Raw genomic sequence first — 13,620 nt, 5'->3', positions numbered from 1 at the left:
ACTGTCCTAGCTTTTTCAATAAATTCTGGTATTAAGTTTCTTTCTAATTCAAACAGCTAAAGTGATGACTCTTTTATTTGCTTGAATCCTGACCTTATTCAAGTCCCTTCTTCCAAATCCCATGATTATTATTTGTCACTGCTCTTTAAAATTCTTGCCAGTATGATGGGTTTGGGGCTTCCCTGGTGGCTCAGTTGGTAAAGAAGCCAACTGCAATGCAGGAGACCCAGGTTTGATCCCTGGGTCAGGAATATCCCTTGGAGAGGGAAATGGCAACCCACTCTAGTGTTCTTGCCTGGAGAATCCTGTGGACAGAGGAGCTTGGCAAGCTACAGTCCATGGGGTCGCAGAGTCAGACATGACCAAAGCGACTGAGCACATACGTGCATAATGGGAATTAAGTGATATCTTGGTATTGCTTAATCTTGGATATGAGTCTCCCCCAACTCTCTTGCTCTGATCTGTTTGAAATATCATCTTTGCTCCTCACTGCAACTCTCTCTGCTTTTTCCCCAGATTTTATTGCCCTTCTGCCCTTTGTGGTTGGAGTCATCTACTGATTCATAGGTTATTCCCCTTTATTTAAAAATTATTTTCACTCCTGCTTCCTTGATATTCTCTTCAACACTACTTCTACCCTAATTTATGGCATATCAATATCCATGCAGACAATTCGTCCTGTATCCCTCCCTTACCTCTCCGCGTTCATTCCTTTCTTTTTTTTGGCCATACTAGTGGCTTGCGGGATCTGAGTTCCCTGACCAGGGATCTTGCAGGGGAAGCAAAGAGACCTAAGCATTGGACCACCAGGGAATCCCCTCAGTGTTCATTCCTTTCAATTGCTGAGTTGCATTTCATTGTATGTATATAGCATCATTTGTTTATCCACTCACCCACCAATGGATCTTTGGGTTGTTTTAGGTTTTGTGCCCATTGTAAATGAAGCTGCTATGGACAATCATGTTAGTCTCTACAGTCAGATAGAGTGACGAATAGAGATTGCCCACAAATTTCAGCTGGCCCTTGACCTTCTTTGTTCTGCTTATAGTTTGTTTCAGTTTTTTAAATTGATCAGTTAATTTATAATACTGTGTTAGTTTCAAGTGTACAGCTAAGTGATTCACATTTACACAGATATCCATCTACCCTTTCTTTTTCAGATTCTGTTCCATTATAGGTTATTACAAGATATTGGATGTAGTTTTCTGAGCTATACATAGGTTCTTGTTGTTTTCTTGTTTTACATATAACATGTGTATCTGTTAATCCCAGACTCCTAACTTATCCCCCACTCTCCTCTTTGCTAGCCATAAGTTTATTTTCTATGTCTGTGAATCTATTTCTTTTCATAAATAAGTTCATCTGTATGTCTCTACCTCTTAAGAGCTAACCCTGCTAGGAGGCAGTAGCCCCCAGACTTACTGCAAATGCTGGTTGGTGGACTCTCAAAGGGATTATCAAAGAATATTCTACTTCAAGGTAGCAGCCTCCCACAGAACAGTCCCTAAGCTCCTTCTTTATGATCCCATTTCAACAGCTGGCCATGCTTAGCCTCTCAAGAATCACAGACTTATTTGCCTACACCAGTGCACAGAGAAACTGTCAGTGACTTTTTTTCTGATCCATTAACTTCACCTTATAGACCCTCTGCCCAGCCATTCAGATCTAAACCGTACCATATCCCATAACACCCACAGAGGCTTTGCTACCCTGACAAATATATCCTCTCAAAGCTGAAATAAACTTATTTCTTTGGTGTTCATTTCCCTTTTCTTCTTCTCTTTATAAAATGAGAATTTTTTAGCAGTTTTATTTGTGATAGCCTCAAACCAAAAATAGTTCAGGTAGCCATCAAGAGTAGGAAGGGTGAATGCTGTATATTTTATTCATAGCATGAGTTGCTACTTAGCAACAAAACGAATTACCAATACCCTCAACAACATGGATGAATGTAACAGACAAATGCTGAGTGAGAGAAACCAAACAACAAAGAGAACATACTGTATGATATATGAGGTTCAAAACAGAGAAAAGTGATCTATGGTGAAAGAAATTGGGACATTATGTCCTTGGAATACCCTTGGAAGAGGGCCATGGACTGGGAAGGACATGAAGACTTTTTTTCTACCTATGGAAATGCTCTATATTGTGGTCTGGGTGATGTTTAAAAGTATATATACATATGTTAAAATTTTAGCAAGCTGTTCAGTGATGATTAGTGTATTTTACCTTTAATATATGGAAAGAGAGACAGACAGAAATTATAGTCTCTTAGTCTCTTGTCTGGACTCAAGCTTTTTGTTTTAATTTGAAATGATTGTAGATTGACGAAGTTGCACAGATCCTACAGAGAAGTCGTGGGCCCCTTTTCCGCAGTTTCTCTCACTGGTTACGTATTACGGTGCTCATTTCTTCAGAATCATTCTCATCACCATCATCTGGGGGGTTTGAAACAGTGGTATCATTTCTTGACAAGAAAACCCAGAAAAACTTGTTTGTCATTTATCAGTAAAGCTTAATGTTTTAAAAAATATAGATTTCAATTCTCTGATTCAGTTAATAACATATATCAAAAAACAGGTTTGATTAAAAATAAAAGTGATTATAAAAATAAATAAATGCTTACATTTTCTCTGACTTTTTATACACATTTGTGTTACTCTTGATGAACTAACCTTAAAATGTCACATATTGTCATATGGTCCTACTGCACATGCCTGGTACTCACCCCACCCCTCTACCCCCACTCCCCACCCTGGTGACAGAAATATGATAACTCTTGAGTGAGCCAGACCCTGTTCACTGAGATGTGTCCACTAATCACACACCTAGATGCAGAAGCAATGTTAAAGTCAAAGGCTCCTGATGGGTTGTGCCAAGTCAATTAAATGCATGGCTGAAGTAACAGGCAAAGCTGTGATCACTGTTCTGGCTCCAAGTCTCTCTGTTTTAGGAACTTTCTTTCAAGGATGGCCATTTTAAGTGCTCTTTTTATGTTTATCCACTATGTATTTGGAGTGGGGTCTGCATTAGCTCATGGGCTTCCCTAGCGACTCAATGAAAAAGAATCCTCCTGTAACTCAGGAGACTTGGATTTCATCCCTGGGTCAGGAATATCCCATGGAGAAGGAAATGGCAACCCACTCCAGTATTCTTGCCTGAGAAATCCCATAGGCAGAGAAGCCTGGTGGGTGGGTTACCGTCCTTGGGGTCACAAGATGTGGACACGACTGAATGAGCAAACCACCCACTGCATTAGCTCGGGAGTCAGGTTGTCTGGGCTTTAACTCTAGCTCCACTAGATACTAGCTGCATGACCCAGGATAAGGTATGCACCCCTCTGGGTCTCTGTTTCCTCACCTTTAAAATGGGAGGAAAAAAATGAGAAATTTCTGGTAAAGATTAAATGTCAAAAGCACTTGGAACAGGGTATGGAACTTGAGTAATATTGAATGCACTTTTTATTATTAGTATGTTATCAGAAGTACCTCTCTTAGATATATTATGCCAAACCCTTGTAAAATTATTATCCAATTGTTAAATTTAAAAAAAATCTCATTTGAAGAAAAAAGCTAAGAATGTCTCTTCTGTTCTAGCTTGGGTTTTGCCTTTTCCATAAGCCAGTGAATACTGTTGGTTTAATAGGGGGATGGGGAGGCTAAGACTAAGCACTGTTGAGAATGAGATTCCATAGGTTTATTGTCACCAACTATCTTCAGAAGATCAATGTTTGTTTGATAATTTTGGATACACATCTTTATTGACTTTGTTGAACTTCTATTTATTTTTTTAAGCAAGGGATGGTTTAGTAAAATATAATTTTAGACAATCAAAATAACAAAGTATAAGAAGGGATGACTGACCTCTGTAATCAGATTGGGCAAAGCTATGGTTTTCCAGTAGTCATGTATGGATGTGAGTGATGGACTATAAAGAAAGCTGAGCACCGAAGAATTGATGCTTGTGAACTGTGGTGCCAGAGAAGACTCTTGAGAGTCCCTTGGACTGCAAGGAGATACAACCTGTTAATCCTAAAGGAAATCAGTCCTGAATATTCACTGGAAGGACTAATGCTGAAGCTGAAACTCCAATACTTTGGCCACCTGATGTGAAGAACTGGCTCATTGGAAAAGACCCTGATGCTGGGAAAGATTGAAGGCAGGAGGAAAAGCAAACAACAGAGGATGAGATGGTTGGATGGCATCACTGACTCAATGGACATAAGTTTGAGTAAGCTCTGGGAGTTGGTGATAGACAGGGAGGCCTGGGGTGCTGCAGTCCATGGGGTGACAAAGAGTCAGACATGACTGAGCTACTGAACTGAACATGAAAATGAAAAGATTTTTGTGGTTGTATTTATAAAAATATGGTAAAATATGTGCACATATCAAAACTGGATGAAGCACAAGCTGGAATCAAGACTGCCAGGAAAAATATCAATAACCTCAGATACGCAGATGACATGACCCTTATGGCAGAAAGTGAAGAAGGACTAAAGAACCTCTTGATGAAAGTGAAAAGAGGAGAGTGAAAAAGTTGGCTTAAAGCTCAACATTCAGAAAACTAAGATCATGGCATCTAGTCCCATCACTTCATGGGAAATAGATGGGGAGACAGTGGAAACAGTGTCAGACTTTATTTTTGGGGGCTCCAAAATCACTGCAGATGGTGATTGCAGCCATGAAATTAAAAGACGCTTACTCCTTGGAAGGAAAGTTATGACCAACCTAGACAGCATATTAAAAAGCAGAGACATTACTTTGTCAACAAAGGTCTGTCTAGTCAAGACTATGGTTTTTTCCAGTGGTCATGTATGGGTGAGAGTTGGACTAGAAAGAAAGCTGAGCGCAGAAAAATTGATGCTTTTGAACTGTGGTGTTGGAGAAGACTCTTGAGAGTCCCTTGGACTGCAAGGAGATCCAACCAGTCCATCCTAAAGAAGATCAGTCCTGGGTGTTCATTGGAAGGACTGATGTTGAAACTGAAACTCCAATATTTTGGCCACCTGATGTGAAGAGCTGACTCATTTGAAAAGACTCTGATACTGGGAAAGGCTGAAAGAGGGAGGAGAAGGTGACGACAGAGGATGAGATGGCTGGATGGCATCACCGACTCAATGGACATGGGTTTGGGTGGACTCCGGGAGTTGGTGATGGACAGGGAGGCCTGGCGTACTGCGGTTCATGGGGTCGCAAAGAGTCGGATATGACTGAGTGACTGACCTGACCAATCAAAGCTAAGAAATGCCTTTTCTTGTGTGGTGTGATAAGCTTGGTTCCACTCTCTCCATGAAACAATGACTATCATTTACTCAACAGCTTTGGAAGTCAATCTTTCCTTCAATAGCGTTTTCCTATACGGTCACTAGATGTGTTCCTGCTAATATCATGGCTCTGATCTACATACTGTGTGTGCTTCTTCTCTAGATTTTAAGAACTTAACACTAATATTTCCTTTGTTATCCTTGTTGCATCTGCAGTAGTTAATTCTCTTTGCTCTAAAATGATCAAAATAAAAAGCCCCTAAGCACTTAGTGTGTTCTTCTAGTGAAATCATAAATCAATATATCTGTGAGTTTTACCAAGGATTTTATTTGATCACTATTCATTTTGCTTAGGTACTTTGCATTTCACAATGTGGTAGAGTCTATTTAAATATATTCATTGTTTTCTAGTCTCTAGCACAGCATAAAACTATAGCTATTTAAAGGGAAGCTCAAAAGAATTATTTCTTAAAATATCTACACTTCTAGCATCCATTTACCTATAAGAAAGAACTTGCAATAAAGGTTTAGGGAAATCCTCATGGTGATTTTTGAACTGGGAATTGTAGAAAACATGTCCAGTTTCCTCATTACTTTTAATTGCCCGTAATTACCAAATGCCTCCTCTATTACCTTCAGGAAGGCTTCTCAGAGTCATTAGAAGAAGGCACCCTCTCAATCATACTGCAGGTTCCTACAAAAGCATGGGTCTCTTCAGGAGCTTTCTTCTCTTTCCATGGATATTTTGTATAATGCTTACATTTATTATAGGTTCGTAATACATCTTCACATCCTGAAGAGTGATTCTCTCATCTATCTCAGGGTTTCTTGACTCTTCTCAAACACTTATTTTTTTCAATTAAACATTAGAATCAGTTTTTCAATTTCCCCAGAAATATCTAAATGGAAATTGGATTGGGATTGCAGTGAATGTATAGCTTAATGTGGGAAAATTGAAATATTTGGGACAATTTTATAATTGATGATTTGACAGAAACTGCCCGTAAAAATCATTTGAACATGCTATCTTTCGGGAAGAGGAAAAAATTTTTTAAATTTCTTTTGTATTTGTGGAGTTAAATTTTTTATTTAATTAATTTATTTATTGCCATCGAGCATCTGAAATACCTTCCTTTTGGGGGATTCCCTATTGTTTGAATCTTGGCCAAAGGCAAGACTGTGCTCATTGTAAGAGCTGAAACGACCAACATATACTTTCCTCTTGCTCCAGCATCTAGGACCTGGAACTATGTTTTTGGCTCAGCTCACAGTACCCAGGATTTTAAGTCTGGAGCCAATCAGCAAAGAATCAGGGACATTCGAGAGAGTTGGGTTGGTTTTTTTTTTTTTTTTTTTTTTTGATGTGGCAATGGTATGAAAAATAGCATCAAATGTTTAAGAACAATGCTTAGTGGTATCATGATATCCTTTCCAATTATGGATCCTCTTTTTTAAAATTCATTGCTGCAGTCAATGAATTGACATTTTATTTTGGGTATTTGCTGGCATAGTCATAAGAGACATTGGCTGGTAACTTTTCTTGCACTATCCTTTTTCACTTTTTTTAAAACAAGGCAAATTTATTTTGTTGCTTGATCATAGGAACCATAACTAAGTCTTCTCTTCAGATCTTCTTTTTCATATTGAATAAATTTTAGTATTTCATATTTTTCTAGAAAATTATCCCATTTCATTTTTCAATTTTATTGGCCCAGAATATTCTTCATTCATAGAATACTCTGTTTCCCTCTCTAGGGTACCTATGGTTATTATTTTATTTTCTGCCTTAATATTGGCTTGTTTATGCTTTGAAAAAGATCAGTGTAGCCATAGGTCCATTTCTTTCTTTTTTTTTTTTGGTCATGACACATATCTTACGGGGATCTCAGTTTCCTGACCAGGGATAGAACCCAGACCAAGGCCGTGAAAGCCTGGAATCCTAACCACTAGGCCACCAGGGAACTTCCCCAGAGGTCCACTGCTTTTATTTGTCTTTTCAGAAAACAAGTTTTGGGTTTTGTAATCTCTCCTGTTTGTCTTCTGTGAATTTCTTGCTTTACTTCCTGTTATAACACTCAATAGCTCCCAGACCTTTCCTAGTATTTGTTAATGGATAAAGGAGTTAGCAGATTTCTGGCTTCTAAATTCTTGCAGGGAGCCCAGTTCTAGATCTCTGCCCTCTGCAGGGTCTACTGCTTTAATTCTTGGCTCTTCTGGGCCATTAGAAGCTCAGCTCTGAAACCACTAATCCAGTCTATCTCTCTGCAGGCTGCATTGATTTAATCTCTGCATAATTCTGAGGCTGTGAATTACTGCTTTATGTTTAGCTCCTGGGTTTACCCTTTTCTTACTTTTGAGTGTGAAGATGTGTGTTTTGTTTTGTTTTTAATTTTTTAGCCACACTGTGCAGCATGTGGGATCTTAATTCCCTGACCAAGGATCTCACCGTGCCCCCTGCATTGGCAGTTCAAGAATCTTAACCACTGGGCTATCAGGGAAGTCTTGATGAATACATATTTTAAAATATATTTCAAAAGCCATTTGGTCCATCATTTCTATGTATTTAAAGTATATCAGGATTCTGTTTTTGTTGGTCATGTCAACTAGACGTCATCCTTTTGTGTATGTGCATTGGTAATACTTCAAATTCTCACCTATGCTCTCATTTTTAAGAATTAACTTCATAAAAAATTATTTCTAACTTAATCCTGAAGAGCAGAGAGATAGTAAGTGGGAGTTAGTATCATCTTTGGCCTTCCCAGGTGGTGCTAGTGGTAAAGAATCTGCTTGCCAATGCAGGAGATACAAGAGAGATGGATTCGATCCCCAGGTCAGGAAGATCCCCTGGAAAAGGGAATGGCGACCCACTCCAGTATTCTTGCCTGGAAAATCCCATGGACAGAGGAGCCTGGCGGGTTATAGCCCATGGGGTCACAAAGAGTCAGACACGATGGAGCGGCTGAGCCAGCACAGCGTCATCTTTACCAACCCCCAGCTGCCCTACGATTAACCCTCCAGACAGAGGTGGTCATTTCAGACGGAGGCAGTGCCTCTGAGCAGCATCTCCACCAACCCTGAGAGAGGCCTGCCGAGGTCCACTCCAGGAGGAGATGAGGGTGTCCAGGTAGTGGACTGACCTTATGGTCACATGGTTCAGGGGTGGTGGCCACATGGAGGATTAGTACAGTGGGAATGTCCCCACCCTCTGTGTCCCCTCTGCCTGGTCCTGCTTTGCTGCCTCAGTTTCTCCCTCCCCCTCACTGAGGACAGTCCTGTCATGATTTGCTGTTTTCTGGGTCTCAGGGATTCTACACAGATGATAGAATGGGTTTGGGTGACAGGGCAGGAGAGGAGGGAGGAAAGAGAAAAGAGAATACAGCTTTCAAGAAAGAGCAAAACTTTTTTTGAAGTTACATTTTTGCAAAAAAATAAAAATAAAAAAGAATTCTAAATACTATGGTTGAGTATTGTTGAGTAATTCTTGAAATGTATTTTATTGGTGTCATGGGAATATTTAGAATTTATTTTTTTAAATAATTTTATTTATTTTTTTAATTTTTGGCTGTGTTTGGTCTTCACTGCCATGTGGGCTTTTCTCTAGTTGCGCAGAGTGGGGCTACTCTCTATTTTCTGTTCATGGATTATCATTGTGGTGGCTTCCCTTGTTGTGGAGCATGGACTCTAGGGTGTACGGGCTTCAGTAGTTGTGGCTCCTGGTTAGTAGTTGTGATGCTTGGCCTTATATGTTCCACGGCATGTGGGATCCTTCCAGACCAGGGATCGAACCCATGTCTTCTGCATTGGCAGGCAGATTCTTTACCACTGAGCTACCAGGAAAGCCCTCATTCTTTTTTAATTATGTACATGTAGCATCGATTCCTCGGAGAAGGCAATGGCACCCCACTCCAGTACTCTTGCCTGGAAAATTCTATGGACGGAGGAGCCTGGTGGGCTGTAGTCCATGGGGCCTCGAAGAGTTGGACACGACTGAGCGACTTCACTTTCACTTTTCACTTTTCACTTTCATGCATTGGAGAAGGAAATGGCAACCCACTCCAGTGTTCTTGCCTGGAGAATCCCGGGGACGGGGGAGCCTGGTGGGCTGCCGTCTATGGGGTTGCACAGAGTTGGACACGACTAACGCGACTTAGCGGCAGCAGCATCGATTCCTAATTACCCTCCGTATCCTTTTCCTTTTTTCCTTAATAATAAATGTTTTCGCTTCCAGAATAAGGACCACATTGCCCAACCTCCCTTGCAGCTAGGTGTGGCCAAGGACTCTGAGCGGAAGTTTATATTGTCCTTCTAGGAAATGTCTTTAAAAGGAGAGCAGTCCCTTCTTCAGGCCTTCCTGTCTTTCTGCTGGTTGAAGTATGGACACAGTGATTGGAGTCAAGCAGCCAACTTGAACCATGAAGCTCAGAGCCTTGGATTTAGGATGAGGGATAAACAAGATAGACATCTGGATCCTTGATTGTGGAGACACCCTATTAGCCTGGCCTGCTACCCTATGGATTATTTACGTGTGTAAGAAGAGAACTACTGTGTCTTTTATGTCACTATTATTTCAGTCTTTTGTCACACACAGCTAAAGTTAGTCTGAAATGATACATGTGCCAGACATCTAACCATATATTATTTGATGTGTGAAAATATTACCATTTATTTTTTTAATGCACATTCTGAGAACCCCAAAGAGCATGACATCACAGTTGTAGACTGAATAATTGGACAACTACTTAAAACTATAAGATGCAAAGGAGCCAAGGTTATTATCATTAATGCTGATGGTGGTCTAATCAGCAGGAGAGTCCATTCTAATAGAAACTTAACTTTTTTCCGATACCTACTCACTCCTGTTCAACACATCCTGGAATAAGGCAACCTCACCCCCACTCTGGGGACGGCCTGGTGAACTAAGCGTTATCCCAGATTTCTGCTCAGAGTTTGGTTCAGGAATGGCTCTATGACCCAAGTTGGGCCACTGGAATACAGGAAGCAGATCCAGGAACTCCTGGGGAAGTTCTTCCTCATTTTCTTGGGGAGTTTCTAAACACTACCCTCTCTCACTTTCCCTGGATATTGCTGCCCAGATGCAAGGCCTGGTGTTACTATAAGCATCTTATCAGCTTGACAATGAAGCTGACACAGAAGACAGCAAAGCCAGTTATGTCATAGACCTATGGAATCACAGCCATCGGATCTGTATCATCTTAAAGTGGGTTCTACCTCTGACCCTCCAGTGAAACGAGTCAATCAACTTCCCTGTTATTGAGGGAAGATAAAATTGGGTTTTCTATGACTTACAGTAATATGTAAAGTAAAATGGCCACATGGTGGAAATAAATGCCTGGCTGGAGCAGAATACTTGGTTCTATTCCCAGCCTTGCCACCTATAGGCTGTGTGACCATAAGCACGCCACTTCACCTCTCTGAAACTCACCTTCCTCATCTGAAAAGGTGAGGCTGTTGGACTAGATCAGCGGTCCTCAACCCATAAGCGATATCTGGGGAAATGTGGGGCATTTTTCATTATTACAGTAAGTGTGGAGATATGGCTGGCACTCACTGAGTGGGCAGGCATGCCAAACGTCCACAATGCTTGGCATGATCCCAATAAAGAGAATCCATTTCACCCAAAGTGCCTCTCGAGATACTGTGCTAGATGTTCCTCTTGCTTTTTACCTCTCTTGTGACTCTGGGTCATTTATTCTCTTCTCTTGATTTCTGCTTTCCTACTCTTTGCCATCTGCGGGTCCCCTTTTGACTGCTCAGATGGAGCCTTTATATCAGTGTTTCTCAATTTTGGTCCAAGGACAATACCCATCAGAGTCAGTTCGGGCAATCTGCTAGAAATTCAGTTTCATGGGCCCAAACTGTGACCTACCAAATCAGTATCTAATCCCCAGGTGATGTGTATGCAGTCTTGCTTTACATATTCCTCTATCTCACTAGGCCACAAAATGCCAAAATATAAAGCTTTTCTTACAAAACTTAACATTTTAAAGTCACTTATAAAGTTTAAGGTTATCACTCAGCCTGGTATTTGAGTTCTTTGCATAAATTATTTCACTAAGCCTCACAAAAACCTAATAAAAGAAGTCTCCTATTCCCATTTTACAGGTTAAACAAAGGGCTTCCTTATCATTACAAGTTGGTGAATGCAAGGACTGGGATCTGAGCCCAGATATGCTTGACCCCAAAGCCGCCTTCGTTATGCTGCGTAATCTCATGCTGTTCTCTGTCTTTGTGATACTGGCTACAAACAGACACACCAGAAAAAGGCCTGGCTGCAGAGAACAGAACAGAACAGAACATGTTCTGTTCACCGCAATGATGTGCGTCTACAATACATGTGACAGATGTGTGATTTGATTTATTGCTAATGAAGAAAGATCATCTTTAGTGTAATAAAACAATAAGTATTGATATATATCTTTTTGCCTTTTCATACTGTTCATGGGGTTATCGTGGCAAGAACACTGGAGTGGTTTGATATTTCCTCCTCCAGTGGACCACATTTTGTCAGAAGGCAAAAAGAAGAAGAGGGTGGCAGAGGATGAGATGGTTAGATAGCATCACAGACTCATAGGACATGAGTCTGAGCAAACTCCAGGGAGACAGTGAAGTTCCGGGAAGTCTGGCGTGCTCCAGTCCATGGGGTCCCAAAGAGTCAGACACGAATTAGCAACTGAACAACAACAACAACATTAATATATGTAGTATGATCCCGTTTGTTAGCTACATTCCAAATGTTCACAGTAGGAGGCATTGCAGAGTATATTTTTAAAATGTAATTACATTACACAGTGTGGCAGGGATGGCTGGCTAACCCTTAGCTCAGAGTTATTACTTGGACACAGCTGCCTAATTAGGGACTACATATCTCAGCCTCCTTTGCATCCAGAACAGGACGTATGACTAATTCTTACCCATGGGATGTGAACAGAAGTGCTGTGTCACTTCTGGTTTGTGTTTTAAGTGGTGGGCTATGCCTTTTTTCCTGCTCCCCTCTGCCACCTGTCAGCCAGATGCAGAGGACTCCAAGGAAACGGGCTATTGGACCACCACATGGAAGGAGCCCAGGTCCCTGGATAGACCATGTGTGGGGACAGCCACCCCAGGAACTCCGCATTTGGATGGATATATCTTTCCTTGTCTCCTCTGCCTTGCACTCAGTACATCAGCAAAACTGGAAAACTGAGCAGTGGCCACAGTCAGTTTTCATTCCAATCCCAAAGAAAGGCAATGCCAAAGAACATTCTAACTACCGCACAACTGCACTCATCTCACACGCTAGTAAAGCAATGCTCAAAATTCTCCACGCCAGGCTTCAAGAGTACGTGAACCAGGAACTTCCAGATGTTCAAGCTGGAATTAGAAAAGGCAGAGGAACCAGCGATCAAATTGCCAACATCCTCTGGATCACAGAAAAAGCAAAAGAATTCCAGAAAAGCATCTTCTTCTGCTTCACTGACTATGTTAAAGCCTTTGACTGTGCGGATTACAACAAACTGTAGAAAATTCTTCAAGAGATGGGAATACCAGACCGCCTTACTTGCCTCCTGAGAAATCTGTATTCAGGTCAAGAAGCAACAGTTAGAACCAGACATGGAACAACAGACTGGTTCCAAATTGGGAAAGGAGTACGTCAAGGCTGTATATTGTCACCTTACCTATTTAACTTCTATGCAGAGTATATCATGCAAAATGCCAGACTGGATGAAGCAAAAGCTGGAAGCAAGATTGCTGGGAGAAATAGCAATAACCTCAGATATGCAGATGACACCACCCTTACGGCAGAAAGCGAAGAGGAACTAAAGTGCCTCTTGATGAAAGTGAAAGAGGAGAGTGAAAATATTGGCTTAAAACTCAACATTCAGAAAACTAAGATGATGGCATCTGGTCCCATCACTTCATGGCAAATAGATGGGGAAACAATAGAAACAGTAAGAGACTTTATTTTTTGGGGCTCCATAATCACTGCAGATGGTGACTGCAGCCACGAAATTAAAAGACACTTGCTCCTTGGAAGAAAAGCTATGATCAACCTAGACAGCATATTAAAAAGTAGAGACATTACCTTGCCAACAAATGTCCATCTAGTCAAAGCTATGGTTTTTCCATTAGTCATGCATGCATGTGAGAGTTGGACCATAAAGAAAGCTAACTGCCAAAAAATTGATGATTTTGAACTGTGGTGTTAGAAAAGACTCTTGAGAGTCCCTTGGACTGCAAGGAGATCCAACTTGTCAATTCTAAAGGAAATCAGTCCTGAGTATTCATTGAAAGGACTGATGCGGAAGCTGAAACTCCAATACTTTGACCACCTGATGCAAAGGGCTGATTCATTGGAA

The sequence above is a fragment of the Dama dama genome, chromosome 6, assembly GCF_033118175.1.
Source record: "Dama dama isolate Ldn47 chromosome 6, ASM3311817v1, whole genome shotgun sequence".
NCBI lineage: Eukaryota > Metazoa > Chordata > Mammalia > Artiodactyla > Cervidae > Dama > Dama dama.
The sequence above is the reverse complement of the archived record's forward strand: the minus strand, read 5'-3'. Positions refer to the sequence as shown.